The sequence below is a fragment of the Ascaphus truei genome, chromosome 2, assembly GCF_040206685.1.
Source record: "Ascaphus truei isolate aAscTru1 chromosome 2, aAscTru1.hap1, whole genome shotgun sequence".
In the NCBI taxonomy this organism is placed as follows: domain Eukaryota; kingdom Metazoa; phylum Chordata; class Amphibia; order Anura; family Ascaphidae; genus Ascaphus; species Ascaphus truei.
Window position 1 is genome coordinate 17,164,957 of NC_134484.1, and position 17,827 is coordinate 17,182,783.

Sequence of the window (17,827 nt, forward strand, 5' to 3'; positions counted from 1 at the left end):
ATGAAAAATAGGAGTGATAGGATCTGGAGTGGTGAGGAAGTCTCGCTCACTGGGTGAGAGCACATGTAAAATCTCACCTTCGTCCATGAGGTCCAAAAACTCTCTGCTGAACTGGGGAGTCGGATCTCTGTCGAGAGTATGATAAGCCTCTGGGTCGTCAAGTTGCCGCTGGGCCTCAGATATGTACTATTCTCTGTCGAGCACCACCGTTGCGCCCCCTTTGTCTGCCTTTCTAATAAGGATAGAGTCATTATCACCAAGAGATTTCAAAGCTGCCCTTTGTTCAACTGTCAAGTTATCTCGCTGCAAACCCCTAGTTCCTATGCCTTTAGCAAGGAGCAAAAGATCTCTCTCAATACCCTTTTGGAAGATTTCTATGTACTGCCCTCTCATATGTGCAGGGTAGAACAATGATTTCTTCTTGAAACCCGAATTGGTACTACCCAAAAAATCTATAGAATCATCCATAGTATTATTCTCATTAAAGAGATCCGTAAGGTCCTGCTGTTGGCACTGATACTGATACTGATACGCTACAGCCCAGCGGACTTAATATTGATTGGGATCTGCGTTGTTTCTTATAGATAAAAAGATTTGATTACTTTGAGGAATGCTAATATATTTGTTCCCTCTATAAAAGATTGTTTAGTGTAATTAATGTGTTATATGGCTTTATCTTCCGTTCTGTTTTCTTTTTTCCTTTCCCCTTCCCCTCCCCCCCCCCCCCCCACCTCTCCCCCTTCCCCCGCCCTCCTTTGGTCCGTATTTTCCTTGTCAAATAGCTCCACTTATTTAGGCTTCTCATTTTTTTGTTTAAATGTGAAATGTTTTGCATATGTTTCTGCATGATGACAGAACGTTCTGCATATTAACATTGGCTTGAAGCTGTTATAGATTATGGGACATGGATTCAAGGGACCTATCAGTACTTTTGCAGTGTTGTGACCAGCTTTTTATTTATTTATATACTTTCAATTCTTAGCCTGATAATATAGTTTATGCACATATGTATGTCTACCATAGACACTATACAAATTATGGTTTGACTTTAATAGTATTCCAATCATTGTATTATGGCATAGACATTCAATAGATTAACAGGCAAAGGGTATTGAAAGGGTTAAATTTTAGAACTTTTTCGCTGGCTTTTTAGGGTATTTAATCAGGCAGCTACCGCTTCTCCCCACTCCGAGACGAAGCCCTCTGTGTAAGGGTGAAACGCGTTGAGGGGGAGATTGCGGTGTAGCCCTTGTGTGTGCACAATCAAGTTTTTTTGAAGAAACATCCGGGAGCTTCATTCTTCAGACATGCGCAGTTGCGCCGAACTTCTTCTTCTTTCTTACAGGTGCATATGATCTGGTATATAACCCCCACAGTTCTGCAGTTAATAAATTGCTTAATACCAAAGCTGTACAGTATGTGTCGTTCCAGTTATTGAATCTTTTAGTCGGTGTGCATGATGAACAGGCTCTGCAGTTGTGACATGTGAAGAAACCAATAGACCTATTAGCCAGCCATGTACCCGCAATTGGTCTTTGGTAGTGACTATGAACCAAAAGGTCACGAATACTAGTGGCTATTCTACTGACTAGAGTGACTCTTTCATTTAGTATCTCTCTGAGGTCTTCGTCGTCACGCAAAATGTACCAATGTTTGTTCAGAATGTTGGTTATATCTGACCATTGGCTATTGAACGTGCCGACAAAGCTTGTGATCTGTTTCTCATCAACAGGAGTCACTTTGTCAGCCAAGAGCTCACTCCTGTCCGTGGACCTGGCTCTCTGGTAGGCCCTTTTAATAGATCTATTACTGTATCCCCTGGATTTGAATCTGAGCTTCATAGCTGAGGCTTGCAGCTCAAAGTCCTCAAAAGATGAACAGTTCCTCCTCAGGCGTAGAAACTGACCTATGGGAATACCCCTAATTTGGTGTCTCGGATGGTGAATGTCAGCTCTGAGGAGGCTGTTAGTGGCGGTGGATTTACGGTGCAAGGACGTTACCAGAGCTCCCTGAGGGGATCTAGTGATGGTAAGGTCAAGGAACGTGATGCTCGTGCGGTCAATATCTGATGTGAGTCTAAGATTGAGAGAGTTGGTATTCAGCTGTCCTATAAACTCATCAAAGAGCAATTGAGTGCCCTTCCATAAGATAAAGATATCATCTATATACCTCGTCCACAATATAATGTGCGAGGTATACAGATGATATTGCTCCTGGAAGACCACCTCCGCCTCCCACCACCCAAGATAAAGATTCGCGTAGGTGGGAGACGCAGGTGGTCCCCATAGCACTTAGATTGATCTGAGTGCATTCAGGGGGGAACCTTTCCTTTGTTTGTGCGCTTTCTGACTAGTAAGCTTAGGGAGGATTTGTTCCTGTAAAGTATACTGACATAGGTTTTTGATGTCAACGTATCAATATGCAACCCAAGTGTTGAATAGAAGTTAAGCTATATGCCTATGTAGCCATGGCTGGGTGTGACGACTAATTTCCCTGTTCTGACATATCAGTCCTGGTAACAACAGGCGGTGTTGGGATCAATCATGGGTTTTCCCCACTCAAGGCAGTACTCCCAAGTGACAGGGGAGGAGGTGGGATCAGGTCTGAGGCTGCCCAATCCTGGGTTCAGGCCTCGTACCCTCCCCCTGCTGTGCTTAAAGAGGTTGCATCCTAAATTATAGTTAGTTGGTCTCAACCATTGAGAGAGACAAGGTGCCACAACTGGGCTGCTGTGCACTGGCAGGCCCAGGTTTCCTTCCCTTCGGGTAAGTGAGTGATCTCCTCAACCCCTGGTCCTACTAGACGGCTGGGGAAGAGCTAGAACTGCTGCGGGGGCCCTTGATCCGTAGTGCAGGTCCAGGGACCATCTGAAGTCCGAGACCAGAATTGTGATGACATGCTCAACAGTATTAAAAGTTATTGCAAAATCTAGGAATATTAGGGAGGGCAAACAGCAATCAAAGATCTTAGAAAACAAATAGTCTGGAACCCCTTCAGAGCTGCCTAACATAAGAATCAATTAACACACAAAACCCCAGGAAGCTCTTAATGGGAACCCCTGAGCCCCCACAAAAAAAAAAAAATATATATATATATATATATATATATATATATATATATATATATGTGTGTGTGTGTGTGTCAAAAAGGAGAGCAGGTCCTTTCATTTTGCTGGATACAGATCCAATGTTGGTCTTTCTCCCTCCTAATAGAGGTAAATGAGAATTTTAATCCTAATAGAGATATATATATATGTAGCCAGGTCCCCCTTGCTCTAGTTGCCCCCCCCCCCCTTCTGCCAGCGCGAGCAGCGTGTACCTGGGAGTTGCGGCCGGTTGCCGGGGACGCGAGCGGAGCGGTTGCTGGGGACGCGATCGGGCCGTTACTAAGGCCGCGGTCGCGTTGCGAGGGTCCCGGCGGCTCGGGAAGCAGGCCGCCACCATGTTCAGTGCTGTTGCGCATGCGCAGGAGGCCAGCTAGCGTGAGAGGCCCCAAACAGCTCGCGCATGCGCAAGGCGGGAAGGACAGCCCCCAGGGTGCACAGGGGCAGAGCCACATGACTCCAGGGAGCCAATAGGGCTGCAGATCTCCCCAGAAGGGAGATAGATACTTTTTTGCGGGGTTTTGCACACGAGTAGTTGGTGACTGGAGCAGGTAGGGGAAGGAGGTAGAGTGCAGGGGTCTGTGACTCTCTGCACTAGGCCAGCAAATCCCCTAGGCCCCAGATAGCCCTGAGTCATCTTAGCTGAGTATTGTAGGGACAGGCCCTAGGTTAGGGACCCTGCCCCATTATATATTTGCTAGGAGTGTATCACGGACATTGCTCGGATTGCTAAGAGGGAGCTGGACGATCTCCACGGAGGCCCAGCTAGCGTGACTGCGGCCTACTGGCAGCAGACAGACCCTAACTAAGGTAGAGACGGTGCGGAGCTGTACGGTGATATTATCCGCGCTGAAATTCACCCCACGCGTAGGAGGATATCCCGGTGGATCCAACCCCAGTGATATAGCGGCACCCGTGGCTGGAGCCCGGGCAGGTAACCCACAACTCACGTGCACCAACAAGGCCTATCACCAGACATAGTGGCTGCGCAGTCACACACACACATTGGTATATGACTTGGGAGTGCGAGACATTGGGTTGGGTTACTGGACACAGGGTGGGATCACTCCTTGGGAGGTAGCGTCCGCCGTGACGTAGAGGTGGTAGCGTCCGCCGTGACGCCTAGAAGTGTTAGCGCCCGCCGTGGTGCAAATTAGCGTAAGCATCCTGCATGGCGCAGTAAGTGTCTCCTCCAGGAAGGGACACAGGTTATGCAAAGGCCGTGTCACCAGGCGCGCGGAGCGCCGTGCCACGGGTACCCCGATGGAAGGAGGCGGATGAGCGGACGGAGCCGCCAGGGAAGGTAAGGCACTGGCCGCGGGCATAGCAGGTGTCTGGGAGCGGGGAGCGTCACTGCAGGGGCTCGGGGACCGTGCGGGGGCATGAGACTTGCGGGGCATGCGCTGAGGCAGTGGGGTAGAGAAAGAGGTAGACGGAGCGGGACAGAAGTGGGAAAGTGTAGAGGGATTGGAAGGAGATGGGACAGAGGGAGAGAAAGAAGGGGAAGGAATCCCTCGAATCATCACAATATTAGTATTTTATCTGGTAGTGTTAGGACTTGCGAACGGGGTCTGCCTTGTCGTGGCCCGCAAGCTTACAATGCTTTGGCCAAAGGGTTAAACTAAATGACCCTTTTTCAAGAGAGTATATAAGTATTTGACTGTGTATTTTTGTCATTGGATGTAGCATTGGGCTTCTGTGTTGTTTTTATATGACGTAAGAATCATGCTGTGGAGCTGCAATCCATAACGGTTATGTCAGAGAAGGGCGAGATCCCCCAACCTCCGTTAAATCGGGGCTCATAATAAGAGGGGGAAATAGACTCCAGCAGGCCAGTATGCGTCAGGCTTACTGGATTTATGAACTGAAAACCCTGTCCCCGAAAGGATTGAACATAGACTTTGAACTTAAGGCTTTTTTGTAAATCTTTTAATTGTCTGCCTCATAACATTTATTTATTTTTTTAAAGCTTTTTAATAGTTTTTAGGCATTAATGTTATCATGTTTAGTGTTATTTATGTGTTTTGTATGTATATTGTGTTTGTTTAGCATAGGCCCACCCTATGTGCCGCCTTGAGTATGCCCAACATGGGGTTAATTTAATACAATCACTAATTAACCAATTGGAGCTCAGGACTGACGGTATATATACCATGGAGTCCAAGGGGCTGGCACATCCCTTGAAGAAGTACGCGCATGCGTATGAAACGCGTCGGGAAGTTTCTAGTGTTTTTAGAGCTGTTCCAGTTGTGGAGAATTGTGTAGTTGGCGGTTTCAAGCCTAACAGCGGACTTGAGGGGACATTGCGGCATATCAGTGGAGGACTGGTGAGAGAAGGGCGTCCGGTGTGGAACCCCAGCGGACGTGACGTCACATTCGCCCGGAAGTCCTGTCACTCGAGTGATTCTACCTTCACCCCTGTCACGTGAGCACGCCAGTGAGAGGATCCCGGTTGCCATTTTGGAAGCCCAGCTGCTTGTCTCCAGGTCGTTGCTTGACTTATCCAGCATCTTGTGAGTAGGGTTGTAATTTTACCCCTCCGGATGCGTGTCATTGCTACCCTCCAGTATTAAATCAGCTTTTCTTTATTAATAGGCCTGTGTGAGTGTTTTTCGTGTGTGTGTCTTGTTTTGTATGTCCTGTTTGTCCTGTGTTGTCAAGTTTACACCTTCATCCCAGTGTTTTGATTTACTGCACCATAATATGTTTCTTTTCTTTTTCCACATATTACTTCGTTGATGTGAGAACCCTCGAATACCAGCAATAATAGGACTCCATTTGGACAATACACCTTTTTGGTTTGGTTTTCATTATATTTTCTGTGGCGCCGGTTTACCCTTTTTTCTTGTGTCCTTGACTGACTGTACTGTCAGTTTTTCACTTGGCTGCCAGCATCTTTTATCACATAAGTGTTTTATATATATTAGCGCTGTTTTACACCATTCTTTTTTCTGCGGGGCTCATAATGTGACATTACCTAAAACAAAATTGAATGTTAAGTTCCCTGAGGTTTGCGTATCCTCAAAACTAATAATATGTAAAAACAACGTCCAAACTACATCTCATTTGCTTGTGCTTTACATTACTGTATGTATATATACAGTTATATGTGTATATATATACAACAAAACAGGTAGTGCTAACCGCAAAGATGTACCGTAGTATCTAGTACCCTATGTGGAATAATTAACCATACATAAGGGGCTGCCTGGGAAACAAAAAACTGACCCCCTGGTCAGGATAACAGTATGGACAAAAGATAGTTTCCGTGGGCGCCTATATTAACAACTACTACAAAAGGATATACAAAAACCAAGCCTGTTGGCTGTGAAGAAATGTGGCTCCTCCCGGTGTGCTTAAAAGAAAAGAAAAAGCACAACACATAGCATAACACTGTAGAGTATAAGACAAACGAAACTTAAGACAACATATAACAGCAGATGTGGATACTCTAGAGATTAATCAACAAACAAACAGCACTATAAATTGTATTTTGATTAGATTGCTAGAAGTCAAAACAAATAATAAATGAATTTAAATAAATCTAAAGAATATATTAAAAATTGAAAAATTAACTCATGGGATAGTGATATACATATCTGATGATATAATATTTATATCACTATCCCATGAGTTAATTTTTCAATTTTTAATATATTCTTTAGATTTATTTAAATTCATTTATTATTTGTTTTGAATTGACTTCTAGCAATCTAATCAAAATACAATTTATAGTGCTGTTTGTTTGTTGATTAATCTCTAGAGTATCCACTCAATATGTACATTGATAATATCAGCAATGTTGCTCTATTCATAGTTTGTACATCACTCCCTGATGGTCAATGGGGTCCTCATAATATGTACTACTCGTGTAGTCATACTTATATGCACTGTGTAATTGCTCTATTTGAAGTGTATGTATATATGTATGTAATTGATCAGATTGACTGCTTTATTGCTTTATTGGCTAAACTGCTGGTTACCTCCCTATAAATATCAAGGACTTATGCTTGGAGGGCATCCCCTGAAGAAGTCGTCATTTGATGACGAAACGCGTAGGGCGTGGCTAGATTCTGGCCGCCATTTGCCCACAAGCACTGCTGCAGGTTGATTGTAGAACTCTGGCTCCCGTGTGCTGCTCTCCCGTCTTACAACCTCATACATTAGCTACACTGGAGGTGTCTGTTTCCTGGAGGGACCAATTCGATTGAACACCGAAGGCGAAGGACCCCTCTTCCGGATCCGGTTACACGGAGGTGACTCACGTGACAACGCCATTGATTGCGGACGGACGCTGGAGATTGAGCTGCATGGCACATGAGAGCCTATCTCATACACGCCTATATTTGCTGTACCTTTGTGAGTGGGCATTTGTAAGATTTTATGTTCAATCAATACATTTTTATTGTGGTAATGCACTAGGTGTGCGCCTGTTTCTTTCTCTTTCCTTTTTTCTAGATATCATTAGGGACTGGTGATCCCTTCGAAACGGGCTGCAAGAAACCAAAGACTTTGCCACTGGAACAGGACTTTATGTATTGAAGGTTTTTTATTCCATTTTTTATATTTTTTGGCAATTTTTTCTATTTTTTACCTATTAAATATATTTTTTAGATTTTTTATTCTTTAGGGTTAATTGTCAGGAGATTGTATTGTTATTGTAATTTTTAAAGTTCTATCATAGTGTACTAGCCTACTCTAGCTGCCCCTCCAAGCATATCCAATTAGCTACTGCCTCTCATATCTATATCTATATATTAACTGGGATATTTAACGGCGCTACTTCATATTGTTGTTTTTCTGTTATATATATATATATATATATATATACATATATATATATATATATATATATATAGAAAATATATATATATATATATATATAGAAAATATATATATATATAGAAAATATATATATATCTAACATATATATATATATATATATATATATATATATATATATGGAAAATATATGTGTATATATATATATATATACCTAACAAAGAAAATGGTTAACTGCCTGGGTGCATTAGCTGCTATGGGATATAGCATAGAAGAAAGTAATAGCAGGCACTCATGGGGTTGATAAAAAATGTAATACTTTTATTACACCAGGTCATAATAAACTTATTACATTTTTCAACAAGCACTGAGGTGCCTCTTCTTCTTCTTCCTCCTCTTCCTCTCTCTTTTGATAAAGGTTACAGTGGGTAGCCAAAATGCTGGGCCAATAAATTACATTGTTTTGCATACTTATTGTATGCCTATCCCTTTTTATATATTTATATGTACAGCTATAGATAAAAGTCACTGCTGTTGGACCAAAATGTTGATATATTTTCAAATAAATGGATTTTCTGTTTGCAAACCTTCATGCATTATATTTTGTTTGCTATTAGTGCCTATAAGGGATCTGTTCAATACCTAAGATGGCCGCCATGAAGTCACACTGAAGAAATCGTTACCATCTTGCTTCCTGGCAAATCCTGTCCTCAGTTCTCGACAGGAAGTGACTTCAATCCCACTGAAGCAAGCGTGGCCATATTACTTCCTGGCAAATCCTGCCCTTACCCCCCTAACAGGAAGTAAGCCTCACTCTGGCTCTTATTGCCAGCAGCTGCAGGCCTTTTAATAGCAGGCAGTGGCTACCTGACTTTGCTTGTGCAAAGTACTCTATGTCTTTCTCTTTTGATCCTGTTTGATCCTGTTTGATCCTGTTTGATCCTGTTTGATCCTGTTTGATCCTGTTTGATCCTATTTCATGTCCTCCCCTTGCCTGTGCCTTCATCTTCCCTGGAACCGGACCTGTCTTCCGTTGCATCCCAGGCCTCAGATCCCAGGCCAAGGTCGGTGTACTACACACTACCTCTGCCCTGCGGGTCCTTATCCTGTCCTGCAGTCAGCCGCGTTGCAGTGCCTGAGCACCAGATCAGAGATTGATCTTTACTAGGAGGGCCTTCCCTACTTGTACATGTATATACATACACATACTTGTACTTACTGTGTGTGTGTGTGTGTGTGTGTGTGTGTGTGTGTGTGTGTGTGTGTGTGTGTGTGTGTGTGTGTGTGTGTGTGTGTGTGTGTGTGTGTGTGTGTGTGTGTGTGTGTGTGTGTGTGTGTGTTTGTGTCACGGGAGACCAGGTTTATCAACACCTTTTTATACCGGGATCATTGATTGAGAAAAACAAGGAGGTCAAATAAATTGTAATTTATTTCAGGAAAAGACATACACACAATGTAACACAATTTTACAGGGTTAACACACTTACTGGGAACGGGGCTAACGAATAAATCCATCCTCTAAACGAAATTCACAAAAATGACCTCTGTCGGAGCTCTTTCCAATGACCGGTAGCTACTCCCTAAAGTCCTGGAACTGATTTCGGCATTCAATGCCAGACGCGACCACTACGTTCTTCAGAAGCAGGACTTAGAACTTTACACTCTCCCAGTGAAAAATCAGCAGTGGATATAACAGTGTAGACCCAGTCAATAGATAGTAACAGGAATCAGCAGCATATTCCCTCAATGTAAAAAGAGAACACACTTAGTGCAACATTGCATGTACCAGTTGAATATTTATCCAGGCAATAAGTATTGCACTTACATTGGGCACTATGTGCATAGATACATAACAAAATAGATGCGCAGCTTGTTCATATCACCAGCCCTGCTCCCGAGGTTGCGTTGCGTCGCATCCAGTCGGTCCGTCGTGTCACTTCCGGTTGCGATCGATCACACTGATGGAATCACCGGGTGGAGGGGGAGATGATGAAAAACTTCTCAAGTTGCTGCAGGTTCAACTCTACGCGTTTCGCTGGCTTAGCAGCTTCGTCAGGAGTTCAATCTGTAGCATTACACTTCATAGTCTATAAATATACCTTCAATAGGTTCTGATTGGATGGTGGGATAATTCACCACTTGCTATTGGTTGGAGTGATCACTGGTGATTGGCTAATGGACGGGGCAGCAAATACGTCCTAATCTAGCATTATAATGCAATATATGTAACACAATATCTTTAATATAATAGTCTTAAAATCGTTAAACATATAAATAACATCACAATTCTAACTTATACTAACTAATACATACAGAAGCTAACTAATGAATATATATATATACACTGGTTATAATAATATCAAATGATTGATAGCTGTATACTAAGGGTAACAATCTGTATGCTATTACTGAGTATATAGCACTCAACATAACATGTATAAGGGGGGATAAAATGGAATGATGCAGGAGAAAAGGGGGGAGTAAAAAGAGCAAAAAATACAAAATTAGTATGATAATAGATAAATATAAAAACTTCATAAATATATCTAAAAGTGCACATATATATATATATATATATATATATATATATATATATATATATATATATATATATATATATATATATATATATATGTATATATACACATACATGTACACCACAAATATAAAAATATATAAACACATATATTTTTATATATATATATACAGTGTTCGACAAATCACCCAAAAATCTACTCGCCCAACCAAAAAATCTACTCGCCACCTAGTCCCGCCCCTAGTCCCGCCCCAACCCCAGTCCCGCCCCCAACCCTAGTCCCGCCCCCAACCCCGCTTTAAAATAAAATATATAAATAAAATACATTTAATAAATTCCTAGTCAGAACAACATTCGTTTTTGACAAATGTATTTATTGTATTACATTATACTACAATTAGTCCAGTCCTTGTTACGTGTGTGTGTGTGTGTGTAAATGTCGGATCTAGAATTAAAAGCCAGGTGTGAATGACTAGTTTCCTGAACCCCTTAACCAGTGTCTGGATGCCCCCGCTTCACAATATCTAAAGCAGCAATCACACCTGGGATCTTACCTGATCCGCAGTCCCTCAATGTCCAGGTACCCTCATTCCCACAATGTTATACATTGGAGGGGAGGTGTTCCCTACCTGTCTTCTGGGTTAGGGGGGTTCCGATGTCTTCCGTGTGAAGCTTGAGTCAGATCTGGAAGAAAGCAGTATAGGGCAGTTAAGATTTCGGTGTAGTATACGGCAGTTAAGATATATAGGGTAAATAAGAGATCCAGATCCAGAGTGTGAGTGACAGAGAGAGAGAGAGAGTGTGGGGGAGAGAGAGAGAGTGTGGGGGAGAGAGAGAAAGAGAGTGTGGGGGAGAGAGAGTGTAGGGGAGAGAGAGAGAGAGTGTCGGGGAGAGAGAGAGAGAGTGTCGGGGAGAGAGAGAGTAGGGGAGAGAGAGAGAGTGTGGGGGAGAGAGAGAGAGAGTGTGGGGGGAGAGAGAGTGTAGGGGAGAGAGAGAGTGAGTGTAGGGGAGAGAGAGAGTGAATGTAGGGGAGAGAGAGTGTCGGGGAGAGAGAGAGTGTGGGGGAGAGAGAGAGTGTGGGGGAGAGAGAAAGTGTGGGGGGGGAGAGAGTGTGGGGGAGAGAGAGAGAGAGTGGGGGAGAGAGAGAGTGTGTGGGGGAGAGAGAGAGTGTGGGGGAGAGAGAGAGAGTGTAGGGGAGAGAGAGTGTCAGGGAGAGAGAGAGAGAGTGTCGGGGAGAGAGAGAGTGTGGGGGAGAGAGAGAGAGTGTGGGGGAGAGAGAGACAGTGTGGGGGAGAGAGAGAGAGTGGGGGAGAGAGAGAGTGTGGGAGAGAGAGAGAGAGTGTGGGGAGAGAGAGAGTGTAGGGGAGAGAGAGAGTGAGTGTAGGGGGGAGAGAGAGACTGTAGGGGAGAGAGAGAGTGTGGGGAGAGAGAGAGTGTGGGGGAGAGAGAGAGAGAGTATGGGGGAGAGAGAGTGTGGGGGAGAGAGAGAGAGTGTGGGGGAGAGAGATAGTGTGTGGGGGAGAGAGAGAGTGTGGGGGAGAGAGAGTGTGGGGGAGAAAGAGAGAGTGTGGGGGGAGAGAGAGAGAGTGTGGGGGAGTGTCGGGGAAAGAGAGAGAGAGTGTGGGAGAGAGAGAGAGAGTGTGGGGGAGAGAGAGAGAGTGTGGGGGAGAGAGAGTGTGGGGGAGAGAGAGTGTGGGGGAGAGAGAGAGAGTGGGGGAGAGAGAGAGAGTGTGGGGTAGAGAGAGAGAGTGTGGGGGGGAGAGAGAGTGTGGGGGAGAGAGAGAGTGTAGGGGAGAGAGAGTGTGGGTGTAGAGAGAGAGTGTGGGGGAGAGAGAGAGAGTGTGGGGGAGAGAGAGAGAGTAGGGGAGAGAGAGAGAGTATGTAGGGGAGAGAGAGAGTGTGGGGGAGAGAGAGAGAGTGTGGGGGAGAGAGAGAGAGTGTGGGGGAGTGTTGGGGAAAAAGAGAGAGAGAGTGTTGGAGAGAGAGAGAGTGTGGGGGAGAGAGAGAGAGTGTGGGGGAGAGAGAGAGAGAGTGTGGGGGAGAGAGTGTGGGGGAGAGAGAGAGAGTGTGGGGGAGAGAGAGAGTGTGGGGGAGAGAGAGAGTGTGGGGAGAAAGAGAGAGAGAGTGGGGGGAGAGAGAGAGAGAGTGTAGGGGGAGAGAGAGAGAGTGTGGGGGGAGAGAGAGAGAAAGTGTGGGGAGAGAGAGAGAGTGGGGGGAGAGAGAGTGTGGGGGGGGAGAGAGAGAGTGTGGGGGGAGAGAGTGTGGGGGGAGGGAGAGAGTGTGTAGGGGGGAGAGAGAGAGTGTGGGGGGAGAGAGAGAGTGTGGGGGAGACAGAGGAGAGAAACGGTGGGTGATACACACAGAGGGTGGGTGATACACAGAGAGAGAGAGGCTGGCTGGGTGAGTGGCTGGCTGGGTGAGTGGCTGGCTGGGTGAGTGGCTGGCTGGGTGAGTGGCTGGCTGGGTGAGTGGCTGGGTGGGGCAGGGGTGACTGGGTGGGTGGGTGAGTGACTGACACTGACTAGGGCAGGGGTGACTGACACTGACTGGGGCAGGGGTGACTGACACTGACTGGGGCAGGGGTGACTGACACTGACTGGGGCAGGGGTGACTGACACTGACTGGGGCAGGGGTGACTGACACTGACTGGGGCAGGGGTGGCTGACACTGACTGGGGCAGGGGTGACTGACACTGACTGGGGCAGGGGTGACTGACACTGACTGGGGCAGGGGTAACTGACACTGACTGGGGCAGGGGTGACTGACACTGACTGGGGCAAAGGTGACTGACACTGACTGGGGCAGGGGTAACTGACAGGGCAGGGGTGACGGACACTGACTGGGGCAGGGGTGACTGATACTGACTGGGGCAGGGGTGACTGACACTGACTGGGGTTGGGGGGGTGACTGACACTGACTGGGGGTGGGGGGGTGACTGACACTGACTGGGGCAGGGGTGACTGACACTGACTGGGGCAGGGGTGACTGACACTGACTGGGGCAGGGGTGACTGACACTGACTGGGGAAGCGGTGACTGACACTGACTGGGGGTGGGGGGGTGACTGACACTGACTGGGGGTGGGGGGTGACTGACACTGACTGGGGCAGGGGTGACTGACACTGACTGGGGCAGGGGTGACTGACACTGACTGGGGCAGGGGTGACTGACACTGACTGGGGCAGGGGTGACTGACACTGACTGGGGCAGGGGTGACTGGGGCATGGGGCAGGGGTGACGGACACTGACTGGGGCAGGGGTGACGGACACTGACTGGAGGTGGGGGGGTGACTGACACTGACTGGTGGTTGGGGGGGTGACTGACACTGACTGGGGCAGGGGTGACTGACACTGACTGGGGCAGGGGTGACTGACACTGACTGGGGCAGGGGTGACTGACACTGACTGGGGCAGGGGTGACTGACACTGACTGGGGCAGGGGTGACTGACACTGACTGGGGCAGGGGTGACTGACACTGACTGGGGCAGGGGTGACTGACACTGACTGGGGCAGGGGTGACTGACACTGACTGGGGCAGGGGTTACTGACACTGACTGGGGCAGGGGTGACTGACACTGACTGGGCAGGGGTGACTGACACTGACTGGGGCAGGGGTGACTGACACTGACTGGGGCAGGGGTTACTGACACTGACTGGGGCAGGGGTGACTGACACTGACTGGGGCAGGGGTTACTGACACTGACTGGGGCAGGGGTGACTGACACTGACTGGGGGTGGGGGGTGGACTGACACTGACTGGGGGTGGGGGGTGACTGACACTGACTGGGGGTGGGGAGTGACTGACACTGACTGGGGGTGGGGGGTGACTGACACTGACTGGGGGTGGGGGGTGACTGACACTGACTGTGGGGTGACTGATTGGGGGGTACCTCTGGTGTGTCACACATTCTCCCATACACACAGACACACACAGACACACACACAGACACACACACGGGGGGGAGGCCGCGACCAGCACCACCACCACAACACTCCTCCCCCACCCACCCGCGCCCATCTCCCGCTCGTGGGAGGGAGGGGGGGCAGGCCGACATCCCCCCCCCATACCTCACGCGGTCTTAGTTTGGGGAGGTGGCAGGCACGTTGCGATGTGTCCCCCAGCGGGCGCCCCAGGGGACAGTCAGCCCCGCCGTGGCCGCCACTGCCATGCTCCCCTCACCGGCATGAAGCTTGTGGTCGAGCGGGCAGACGGGCAGACGGGCAGACGGGCAGATGCCCCCCCCCATGCTGCGCCTTCATGAAGATAGCTGGGCACACTCTCCCATGCACACACACCCATGCATACACACAGACACACACCCATGCATACACACAGACACACACCCATGCATACACACAGACACACACACGACAGGGGGAAGAAGAGGAAAGGCCGCGCGACCACCACCACTGTCCCGCTCGCCCCTCCCCACCCCCCCGTGACCATATCCAACCCCGCACGGGGATCAGCAGGAAGTTGGGGTAAGCGGGGACAGGGACAGAAGGGGGGGGACCCCCCTACCATCCCCTGCCCCGCGCGGGGATCAGCAGGAAGACGGTAAGCAGGGACAGGGACAGAAGGGGGGACACCCCCCTACCATCTCCTGCCCCGCGCGGGAAGCGGGGAGGAGGCTTGCAGGAGGCAGGGAAGGATCAGAGGGCCGCAGCATGCAGAGATTGGAGAGTACTTACTCTCCAATAGATCTCCGGCCAGAAAGAATGGCCGCTCGTTGGGGGCAGGCTCATATAGAGCCTGGCCGCGCACCCACAAAGCCTGGGAGCGCGCGCCAATCAGCAATCAGGTAGGTGGAGTTTTTATTTTTTTTATTTTTCAGCGCGAGCAGGGAAATTTAGCGCGAGCGCGGGAAATTTAAAAAAACAAGCACGTTTTCTGCTTGGGCCAATATTTAATTGCCCGGGGGTTAAATCCACACGCCCCGGGCGTGTAAATGTATAGGATTGTCGAACACTGTATATATATATATAATAAAATATACATATATAAAAAATATATATAAAATATATATATATGTATATAAACCAATAATAACAAACTAGTAGAAAATATAAAAATATATACACACATAAATATATATATATAAATATATCTCTCACCCTCAATATTCATAAGGGGGATTAGAAACGATATTTTATATTGATGATATAATAATATAATACAATAATATAATATAGTGAGCACTGGAAATAACTAAAAGCCAATAAGTTAGAACAACGAAAGTAGACACACACAGTATACGTAATAATAAATCTAATGACTATATAAAAACACTGATCTCTATATGTGCGTTAAGTCCTGCTGGACTTAACGTTTTTAACCGGTGGAGCCAAAATGTCTCTCTCTTTATTAGTTCTCTAGTTCGGTCACCACCTCTCCAATTTAAGGGGACGTGTCCAATGCCTTTGATGGTTATATCCTTTGGATTACAGGCATGAAAAAGATTAAAATGTTTTGGAACACTGTGTGTCTAACTTCCGTCTTATGTTTCCTATATGTTCCAGTGCTCTAACTTTCAAGGCACGAGTAGCTTCTCCCTACAATCCATGACAGGAGGAACTGGATCTTCTCCACAGAGGGTTGAGCAGCAAAGTTCACTTCTTCAATCACTTATATTTATGAGCACTTTAAAATAATTGTTTATATTATTCACAATTAATTGTTTATATTATTATTCACAGTTTATTACACCTTTATTAGGAGCGCCTCACATTTTCTGTTTTACACTTCTCATTGGCTGCAAGGTTTCTTATGGGTTTCGGAGTCCCATTCAAAAACCTCTACAGCCTATCAGAGCGTGGGAAGTCTCCTACCAGCCAATCACCGATTTGCCGGTATTGTAAAGCCAGTGAGTACCTTTTCTCAGTCTGCCAAGGGGCATACCCCAACCTGGCACCTCTGCCTCTTTCCATACTGGGCCCACCCGCTGTCCAGGCTCCACAGAGTCTGGGCTCTGGCAAATGGTGGCCGGATAGCCCTGTGTTAGCCCAGGATGTGGGTACTTAAGTAGAACTGCAGTACCCCTCCTGTTCAAACACCTTGACATCCCTGAGGCCTTCAAGTCAGGACTCCGCATAGACCCACAGGCACCAAGCTTGGTGCCATCTGGTCTCTTGGAATCCATGACTTGGGAATCCCACAGTTCATTCACAGGTTATCAGCACATATACCTATTAAATATAACTCTTTAATAAATATAGACTGGGTCCTGTCTTCTGTGTGATGCAAATATGTAAGTCCCTGTTCTGGTGTCAGGGATGGAGTGAGTGTATATATTGCCTACACTCACTAGACTCATACTTTGCACACTTTAGAAATGACAAACTTTAACACACAAGAAATCACTCTCAGCTTTATTACTTAGCTGGAGTACCCCCTGAACCCCTATACCAGGTTCAGGGTACCTGGGCACCCTTCCTTACACTATTGACCTTGTGTATGATTGCAGGTATACATTAACCCCTTCATGCCCGTTTACCTTGTCTGGAAGATGCTGCAGCATGAATCCTGGCGGTGAGTCATAATAGCGTTTTCAGAGCCAGAGTTTGCCCGGGGCAATGTGCTTGGCTGTGTCCGAGAATCTCACTCGATTCCCGGATCCAACTCCTGGGGTATCCCATAGCTCTGGAATCCCGATACATAGACACATTTTGTAAAGACTTTCTCTGACAAACCCACCCTCAAATCTCCCAGTCCCAGCATCCCAGGAAAGGCAAAACACGCATTAATCTTTAATGTCGCATAATTTGCTCACAGTCACAGTAATTAATTTAGGACATCTGGGTCCAAGATCTGACACTCTAGGACCCCAACACACAGATCAGGGGTAACCAAGAGGGCTGAACCTTTATTAGTTAGCCTGGTTAACCCCTTCACCATCACTGTGTGTTAGTTAGTGTCAGGAATCCGCTCCTGGGTTTGGCTGGAGCCCATCCATCCGGAGCTTTGCAGGTTCCAGACAAACTATTCCCTGTTTCTGCAATCACCTGCCTCTGGCTGCCTCCTGTGCAGCTCTGGCCTGATTGGCCTCCTGTGCTATTTAGTGACTACCCCGCCCTCAGGAAGCTGCTGGACATAGACTTTGCAATCCAAGTTGCAAGTAACTGTACTTGTCACAGACTCTGTTTGGCCTGCTAGGCCTCCTTGTGCCTTGTATCCTGCGCCTAGCCCCCTGCTGCCTAGGGCTTCTTGCATAGTAGCCTCAGCGCTGCTTCCTTGTTCCTGGCAGACTTTGCCTTCGCCGCGCTGTAGCGGCTATGCTGGTTTCCCCAGCGTTTCCTGTGGCGTGTCTGCACCTCTGGTTCCTGCTTCCTCCAAGTTGAGTTTACTACTGGCCTTTTCCTGACGCACTGCAGCACCTTCGCTGAAGCATCTCCGCTGCAGTGGCTTC